The 10,294-nt window shown below is 36.1% G+C and overlaps 1 non-coding gene across 1 annotated transcript; it reads left to right on the top strand.

Annotated features, from left to right (window-relative positions):
• Nucleotides 1–8,325: 8,325 nt before the first annotated feature.
• LOC122044574 lies at nucleotides 8,326–8,431 on the top strand. Its single transcript, XR_006129608.1, has one exon. It is a non-coding gene; the product is annotated as a small nucleolar RNA R71 (small nucleolar RNA).
• The last annotated feature ends 1,863 nt before the right edge of the window (nucleotides 8,432–10,294 follow it).

Below are 10,294 nucleotides of genomic sequence, written 5' to 3'. Positions count from 1 at the left end.
GTTTGGGATCTAGTACCACCACCTAAAGATAAGAAAATAATAGAAACAAAATGGGTATTTAGAAACAAATTAAGTGAACTGGGGAAATTACTAGGAATAAGGCTAGGCTAGTTGCCAAAGGGTTTACTCAAGTTGAAGGACTTGACTACGATGAAACCTATGCCCCAGTAGCCAGATTAGAATCCATTAGAATGCTACTAAGTTATGCAGCTCATAAGAGATTCAAACTATATAAAATGGATGTTAAGTCAGCTTTTCTTAATGGACTGATAAAAGAAGAAGTTTATGTAGGTCAACCTCTTGGATTTGAAAATCTAGAACATCCTGATTATGTCTTTAAGTTAAAGAAAGTATTATATGGAATTAAACAAGCACCCAGGGCATGGTATGAAAGGCTAACATCTTACTTAACATCCAAAGGATTCAACCAAGGTCAAATTGACCCAACCTTGTTTGTTAAATTACTAAATAACGATATATTTATAGCACAAATATATGTAGATGATATAATTTTTGGTTCAACTAACTCAGATTTTTTAGAAGAATTTATCAACTTAATGGAACAAGAATTTGAAATAAGTTTAGTAGGAAAATTGACATATTTTCTAGGATTACAAATTAAACAAACAAATGAAGGAAATTACATTTATCAACATAAATACACTAAAGAATTACTTAAAAAATTTGGAATAGAAAATACAAAAGAAATAAAAATACCCATGACAGTAAACACAATCTTAGACAATGACCCAAATGGATCTAAAGTATTATAGAAGTGCAATAGGTAGTCTACTTTACTTAACTGCAAGCCGACCTGATATCTTATTTGCAGTTAGTATGTGTGCTAGATACCAAACCTGTGCTAAAGAATCCCATTTGACTCAAGTCAAAAGGATTTTTAGATATCTTAAGGGAACAACAAACGTAGGAATTTGGTATCCTAGGACCAATGACTTTGAATTAATAGGATATTCTGATTCAGATTATGCTGGATGCAAATTAGACCGCAAAAGCACAAGTGGTGGATGCCAACTACTAGGCCCATCACTTGTTAGCTGGTTTAGTAGAAAGCAACATTGTGTTGCACTATCTACAACTGAGTCAGAATACATAGCCATAGGAGAATGTGTAGTCCAATTATTATGGATGATGCACACCTTAAAAGATTTCAACTTAAAAATCACAAATGTAAAAGTTTTAATTGACAATATTAGCTCAATAAATTTAACAAAAAATCCAATGCATCATGCAAGAACTAAACACATTGAAATCAGACACCACTTTATCAGGGATCATGTTACTAAGGGTGACATTGAGCTCAAATACGTTGAGTCCAAGTCAAACTTAGCTAACATATTCACTAAACCACTCCCTGAAAGTGAATTTAGCAATTTGCGTAGAAAACTAGGAATGTGCCTAATAGACTAGGAGTTTCAAATTTTAAAAATATTTTCAAAAATGGTTATTCTCAAATTATAGGTTAAAACATATTTCATTTTCAAAACTTTCCTATTTTTAGATTTTAAAATATATTTTTAGCCTTAGACTAGTTCAAAATCCTTAAAAAGCATGTACCCATAGGACTAGTTTTGAACATCTCACCAAAATCCTAGGCTTACCTTGCTTGTGTTTGACAAACATAGAAAGGGGTGAGATGTATAGGCCACTTGCCTAAGACTTAAGATGCTTATTTCAGTGCATCGATATAAGTCTGGGCGTTAAATACAAAATATACATTAATCAAGTTAAGGTTGAACTTAACTTGACTAACCAAGTGAAAGCTGCTATCTTCTGATAAGTCAGTCAGTAACAAACTGGTTAGACATTTGATTTAATGTCAGGTTCAGGGGGAGAAATAAAACCACTTCAGTTTTTCAAATTGAACTTATTTTTGAAAATCAAAGTTTAAACTCAACTTGGCTAAAAATGTACAATTTTTTTAAAATTTTGAAAATTTGATTCTGAAAAAGAATTTTACAAAATTATTTTGAAAACTCCTTTGTTCTAAAAACTATTCTACGTTGAATATTTTTAGCAAATACTTTCAACATTTTATGTTAGCGTTTGAAAAATGTTTTCTTAAAAATTTCTTAAACCTATTTTTGAAAATTAACTCTTATAAAACTAAGTTGTTTTGAGTTTACTTTTTGTTGAAAATTGATTTTGAAAATTATATCTAACTTAGTTTTTGAAAATTGAATTTTTCAATTTGAGTTGAAAGTTAAATTTTACAAAAATTAGTCTTAAAAATTGTCTTGTTACTGAAAATTGTGGAAATTAGATTTTTTTTACTTAAGTTTATAAACTAAGCTTCTAAAAATCATTTTCCTTAATTTTAAAAATTTTACAAACTTAGTGTTGAAAAATTAGCTATTTTTCAAAGTTACTAAGTTATAAATCAGCTATTTTTTCAAGACTTAGTTTTTTTTAAGAAATAAAGGTAAAACTATCTTTTAAACTCCCCTAGGTTAACTTGACATTTCTTACCTTATCTGTATCTATGATTACTTAACATTAGCTCTTTTGATGAATGACAAAGGGGGAGGGTTAGGTGGTTAAGTTAGCTAAACCAAACTGAAAATACAAACTAACTTAAAAAACCACATAAATGCATGTTGTTTCTTGCATAGGTTTTCACTAACTTAATCAAGTTGTCATTCCATCAAAAAGGGGGAGATTGTTGGTGCGGTTAGCACTAACGATTTAACCTAGGTTTTGATGAATGACAAATCAGGTTAAATTAGTTTGTTGTTGTCTGACACTTTGATCAAGTGTGCAGGAGAAGTCCAGACAGGTCGACGGGCTAACCGGATGTCTGGCACGAAGCCTAGCTAGGTCGACGGGCTGATCGGATAGCTGGCACGAAGTCCAAGTGAGTCGACGGGCTGACCGGACGCTTAGGCACGAAGTCTAGCTAGGTCGACGGGCTGAAGTCCAGACGGGTCGACGGGCTGACCGGACGTCTGGCAGGTAAGTGAGGTAAGTCACTGGAGGGGAGTGACTGCGAGGACGCGTTCCCGGGAAGGGAACATTAGGCATCGATCCGGCTTAGATCCATTTCGGATATCTAAGTCGAGATCGTGACTAGATTCCGGTCTCGGAAAGACGGAATCTAAGTCATACTCTTTTTTATTACTTTGTTGAACTTTAAGTGTGCTAATAATCTGTTTTACAGGATATATATTTGCCTCAGACTAACTCTATTTTGCAGGAGAAGGAGTTCCTGGAAATAGGAGGTCCCGACGCCCGGAAGGGATCCGGGTGCCCGGAGGTAAGTTTTATCTAAACTCGCACGTCGCCACGTGGAGCTTGCTGGTTGGACCTGCCACGTCCCACCAGGGCGCCCGGAAGGGATCCGGGGTGCCCCAAGCCTCATATAAAAGGAGGGTCAGAGAGGAGCTTCAAAACAACAATGAAAAGAAAGTCTTCTACTGCTTGCTCTACTGCTCTGCGCTCCTGCAACGCTAACAAAGCTACGACAATACGCTCCTTTCCTTTTTATTAAATTCTTGTCGGTATTTGCTTTATTTTCATTAGCATTGCTGTACTTTAATTTGTAATCATTATTTTGAATTGCTAGTGAATTGCCCAACGAAAGTACTCACGGAGTACGGGCCTTCGAGTAGGAGTCGTCACAGGCTCCGAACGAAGTAAAAAATTACTGTGTCTATTGTTTTTAAATTCCGCTGCGTTTATACTCGTTGTTTTTTTTAAATCGATATTCACCCCTTGTTACGCTCCACAAGTGTACGGAAATGTCGCAAGTAATATAAAAGATTATCGTATCCACAGGGACTGTAATAAGCACTAGAAATGTCTCAATGCGAATTAGCTAAACAACTATCCAATCGTTTCAAATGCAAAGTAAGGGTAAACAAATCTAATATTAAAGATCAACAAACAAGAGTTTAGTGTTTTGGGTTATGATAAAGGGAGATTCTAGGAGTTTAGGTTTCTTTGTAAGATTTCTTGAATGTAAATGGTTCACCAATTCTTTTCCCTCAATTGTCAAACACTTGTAGAAAGTTGTCGGTTCTCTCTTGCAATAGATAACCGGCTAAGGACTGAGAAATGTATCTAAATATGATCAATTAGATGTGAACCTACGTTGTCCTTACACAAAAGCGCACCTATTACTATGCCTTCCTCGGATATCAACATAGAAGCCCACAACTTATTAATCTATCAAGATACAAGAAACTAATCACAAAATCCATCCTACTCTCTTGAATATTCCTATTTCCTCTTCAAGATTATCTCTCAAACGTCCTTACACGGGCTTGCACCTGTCACGTGGATCCCTCGGATGATCGAGTGAGAGTTTATCTCTACAAAGTCCACAAGAAATCCAAACAATCAATCAAGAATGAGAATTAAGCATAAATCACCATTAATCATTCAAGATCTAATTGATACAAGCAAGACAATGTCATTGAAACAAGAAAATGGCAAATCCATAAGAAATTACATCAATCCATCATACAAATACTCCCTTAATCCTAGAATACAAGATCTACTCCATGAATCGAGGAAGAAAACCCGAAGAAATAAAGATTACAAGCATTTCTTAAATCCCCAATCCAAGAAACCAAGAAGAGGGGGAAAGAGAAAACTTATCTACGAAGAAGCCTCGTCTTCGGATCCAATCCTCGCTCCGGAGTCAAAATCGTCAAGATCTCCCTTAGAATCGCCCAGAAATCCTCCCAAGAATGGGAGGAAACCACCAAATCTTGCCTTCTCCCAAAAGGGGAGAGATCCCCTTTCAATTCATGAAGGAAGGTTTAAATAGAGGACGAAATCGGGCACCACACGGCCCCACGACACGGCCGTGTGAGATTCACACGGCCATGTCCAGTTCCCTCTCTGCCAATGCTGCACGGCCGTGTGGTGTACACGGCCTAGGCCCTTCTGCTCTCTGGAAATGCTATACGGCCGTGTGGTACACACGGCCAACACCTGCTTGGTCTCTGGAAACTCCACACGGCCGTGTGATGCGCACGACCACCATCTGCTTGGCCTCTGGAAACCTCACACGGCTGTGTAGATCCACACGGCCATGTAAGGCTTCTGCTCTGATTTCTTCAAATCAAGACACGGCCGTGTGGGATTCACACGGCCATGTCCTCTTCCCTTCCTGTTAAGACTACACGGCCATGTGTGGAACACGGCCTTGATGCTCTCTCCCTTCAATTACTTCCAAGCTTGCCCGAGGACGCATAATCTTCACCAATTTCGACTCCTGTGTACAGAAAATGCACAAAAAGCAGATCTCCGAACCAAAAGAGTAAATATGCTAAAAGGAAAGCTGGAAGTATAAAAATGCATAGATCAAGCATGCTCAAAGTATGTAAATGTGCGTAAAAACATGCATAAAAGAGTATATAATCTACGCACATCACACCCCCAGACTTAAACCTTTGCTTGTCCTCAAGCAAAATGCTGCAGTCTAAATTCATATGTTCTACAACACATTCATAAAACCTAGTGCACTTTCCTAATTCTATCAAAAAGTTTCATTAACAAGCATGATCATGGAAACAAGTAAAGTATGGTTCAAGCATAAGAATCTTGTGCACAGTGTAAAAGTAACTCAACACCCTTCAAGTTTCAATCCATGTCCTAGTCAAGTCGTCATCAAATTTGAATTCCTAATGTTTCCAGTGAAAGACAAGTAACCAGTGATAGGCACTTACTCACCATTCACTTGGTTCATATTTCTCAACTAACCCAAGGTCTCAAAGGTGTGCTCAATCTCAAGAGAAGCTAAGCAGTCATTTCCCCAGTAACCTAACTCGGTCTCAAATGGGTGACATGCTAGCTTCCACTCATGACAACTGTTTTTTATATCCCTTATTGTTCATTTTTTTTTCTTTTTTATAAGTGTTTGCATTGTGCAAAACTTATTCACAAATGTACTTTTAGCACACATGTTGGGATATTTTGATTTTTCCAAATGAGCTTTAATGATTTGAGCCTCATCCAGTAACCAAAATGAAAGTTGAGAAATCACCATGGAAACCAAGTACTAAGCAAACAAGATGAATCATGACTATTTCAATGACATCAACTATTCAAGCATCAAGCACAAGTGTAGTGAAGATAAAATCCTTAAGGTTGAACCAAAACTAAAACTCATCACCATAAGATTCTTAGCTTATTAATTCTTCCCAAGATAGAAAAAAAGAACTACACAAAGTTTACTACTAGCATCATTCGAACATCATGAATCAAGACAATAATCATGCTAACATTTCACTTGAATCCAAGAAAGCATATAAGTGAAGATTTGATGTTCTCAAGATGTATGCCACAAAAAATCAAAACAAAATGCAAGACATAAGCAAAAAAAAAAAAAAATCAAAACAAAATGCAAGACATAAGCAAAAACAAAAACAAACAAAGCAAATCAAATGCATCTAATGCATCCCCCCAGACTTAAAATTTTCATTGTCCCAATGAAAACTAAAAACAATGTGGAGAAGATTTTAAGAGAAGTTACCAAGTGATGAGCTCCAAATGGTTGACATTCATGTTTTTTTTTTAAGATACTCCTCTATCCAATGTTCACAATCCTCCACAACTTTAAAATCTACAAAAATAAGATAGACAAGAAGAATTAAGTAGAGGGTATGATTTATTATCAACAAAATAAAAAGAAACTAAAAGTAAAATGAAAACAAGATTGAACTTGGGTTGCCTCCCAAGAAGCGCTTGTTTAAGGTCATCAGCTCGACCACCTCATTAGATTCATCTAAATCTTGCTCTTGGAGGGGTAAGATATTTTAGAACCCTCCTACCAAGGGCTCTTATTATGGAGGGAGCTTTCAATATTGGAGTTAAAAAGTGATGTATCGCCCTCTCCATCTTCGTCTTCTTTAAAGTTGTTTCAGGTGGTCGAAGACAGTTCAGTATGAGCTTCCCATTATTGGCCTCTCGAAAACCTACACACCCAAAAGAAAAACAAACCTCCCACAAGAATGTAATATAAGAAGGAACTAGAATCATATTAGTATGAATTGAGTATGTATCAAAAAATGAATCACATCCAACAAAATCAATTATAGGTACATCTATGAAATTTTCTAAAAGATCACTAAGAATACTAACCTTGCATTGTTGAGATGTACCTGAAAGTTCTAAACAATGGGATGTGACTTCTTCAGAATTATGTAGTGGCTCTAGCTCAGGTGTTGATGATATCAATGATGGTGATTCTTGAGACTCTACTAGCTCTGTAAAGTCCCTACACATTGTTCCACAACATGATCAATTCTTAAAACCTCTAAGGGTTGTCTTGACAAAGGTGGTGAACCTTAAGATGCTGCTTCCACAACACAGCTCCCTACACATTCTTCCATATCATCATCATCAACAAATACATCAAAAAATAAACCAACATCTATGTCCTCAATAGGAGAATCAATAACAAGAGGATCAATAACTTCACTTGCAATTTTAAGTTGATCTACCACATCACATTCATCATCTGAAAATTCAATGTCACTATAACACCTTATAAAATTTTGAGGTAGATCTGAAAACTTATTTACCACTACATTATCAATAAAATCCTCATATGAAAAATCTTCATCTTCATATATATTCAAAAATCTACACTCAACCATATTAGTGTCACAGGATTTGCCGAAGTCTTTATTTTCATTGACCCCCACTAACCTTTGTGGAAAAGGAACCTTTAGTGAAGGTCCTGGGAAAGACTGAACTCCCTTTTTCCCAAATTCCCTTTGAGCTTTTGGAGGAGGTCCAACTTGCTTATCTAATGTTGGTGTGATTAATCGTTGAGGGAAAGGTACTTCTGGCCTTTGGGAACTTCCTAGAGAAATGGAATTGAGTTCTTGTGATCTTCTATTATTCTTCTCCTCAATTCTAAACATGTCATTCTTCAGAAGTTCTTCATGATTTTTGCCACTTCTCAACCCAACATCATCACACTTTTCATTGGATCTTGACTGTGTAGGAGGGGGATCTTCTTTAAACCATTTTGAAACAATACTATTAAGCTTTGCCCCCAAATGTTTGAACTCCTCACTCTGTGACTTGTGAATTTCAACATTTTTAGGTGGTTGAATTTCATTTTGTTTGTGACTCTCTTACATTTATGGCTTTCACTTCTTGAATATCTGAGGGAAATTCCATCCAACTTTTGTTCGACCATTCATGGAGGTTCAATGTCACTTGATCAATTAACGAATAAGCTTCATCTACACTTTTGTCCATAAAAGAACCTCCAGCTGATGAATCCAATAAAGTCTTGTCTGAGAAAGAAATTCCCCCATAAATATGTGCAAAATCAACCATTTTTCAAAACCATGATGAGGGCACTGTCTTTGAAGACTCTTGAATCTATCCCATGCTTCAAATAATGATTCTCCATATGCCTGAGCAAAATTTGTTATGCAATTCCTCATATACACCGTTCTACTTGGAGGGAAAAAATGATTCAGAAATTGCTTCTCCAATTGTTCCCAACTTGTGATGCTTTGAGGACAGAGAGAATATAGCCAAGTCCTTGCCTTATCCTTGATACTGAAAGGAAATGTCATCAATCGAACTGCATCTGCTGATACTCCTTCACATTTCACCAAATCACAAATCTCTAAAAATGTTTCAAGATACAGATAAGGACTTTCTGATACTTCTCCTCCGAATTTGTGACCTTGTATCATGAAAATTATCTCTGGGTCTAGTTGGAAACTTTCTGCTTCAATTTGAGGTTGCACAATGGGAGATAAAAATCTTGCAGAAAAGGGTGTAGAAAAATTTCTCATGGGCCTGCTTGACATGTTAGTGCTCATGGATATTCAAGAAGAAAAAGAAAATTATCAAGAATCAAAAACAAGAAATAAAATGCAATATGAAAAGCAAGAAAGTAAATGCAGAATTTAAATTGCAAGAAAGAAAGTGCATAATGAAAACAAGAAAGAAAAGATAAAAGGAAAAAGAAAAATATCTAGAATAATTCATATGCTAAAAATTGCAAGATATGTTTACAAAAGAAAAGAGGAAAGAAACTAGATCAAAAGAGAAAACAGAGAAAAGTTAGATTAGAGTGCTAGAAATCAAGAATGCAAAGTTAGAATTAGAATTAGAATTGCAACAAAAAGAATTGTCAAGAATGTTATTCAAGAAAAGAAAAGCTTATAGAAACAGAATTCTAAAGTTACAACTATGAAAATGTAAAGAAAGAAAGAAAAGTTATGTTTAGTCTAACTGAATTGATAATTCCTAATGTTATAGCGCTGTCCCCGGTAACGGCGCCAAAAACTTGTTACGCTCCGCAAGTGTACGGAAATGTCGCAAGTAATATAAAAGATTATCGTATCTACAGGGACTAGAATAAGCACTAGAAATGTCTCAATGCCAATTAGCTAAACAACTATCCAATCGTTTCAAATGCAAAGTAAGGGTAAACAAATCTAATATTAAAGATCAACAAACAAGAATTTAGTGTTTTGGGTTATGATAAAGGGAGATTCTAGGAGTTTCGGTTTCTTTGTAAGATTTCTTGAATGTAAATGGTTCACCAATTCTTTTCCCTCAATTGTCAAACACTTGTAGAAAGTTGCCGGTTCTCTCTTGCAATAGATAACCGGCTAAGGACTGAGAAATGTATCTAAATATGATCAATTAGATGTGAACCTACGTTGTCCTTACACAAAAGCGCACCTATTACTATGCCTTCCTCGGATATCAACATAGAAGCCCACAACTTATTAATCTATCAAGATACAAGAAACTAATCACAAAATTCATCCTACTCTCTTGAATATTCCTATTTCCTCTTCAAGATTATCTCTCAAACGACCTTACACGGGCTTGCACCTGTCACGTGGATCCCTCGGATGATCGAGTGAGAGTTTATCTCTACAAAGTCCACAAGCAATCCAAACAATCAATCAAGAATGAGAATTAAGCACAAATCACCATTAATTATTCAAGATCTAATTGATACAAGCAAGACAATGTCATTGAAACAAGAAAATGGCAAATCCATAAGAAATTACATCAATCCATCATACAAATACTCCCTTAATCCTAGAATACAAGATCTACTCCATGAATCGAGGAAGAAAACCCGAAGAAATAAAGATTACAAGCATTTCTTAAATCCCCAATCCAAGAAACCAAGAAGAGGGGGAAAGAGAAAACTTATCTACGAAGAAGCCTCGTCTTCGGATCCAATCCTCGCTCCGGAGTCGAAATCGTCAAGATCTCCCTTAGAATCGCCCAGAAATCCTCCCAAGAATGGGAGGAAACCACCAAATCTTGCCTT

Source organism: Zingiber officinale, chromosome 2A, assembly GCF_018446385.1.
Source record: "Zingiber officinale cultivar Zhangliang chromosome 2A, Zo_v1.1, whole genome shotgun sequence".
In the NCBI taxonomy this organism is placed as follows: Eukaryota; Viridiplantae; Streptophyta; class Magnoliopsida; order Zingiberales; family Zingiberaceae; genus Zingiber; species Zingiber officinale.
This window is presented reverse-complemented; position numbering and strand designations above follow the sequence as displayed.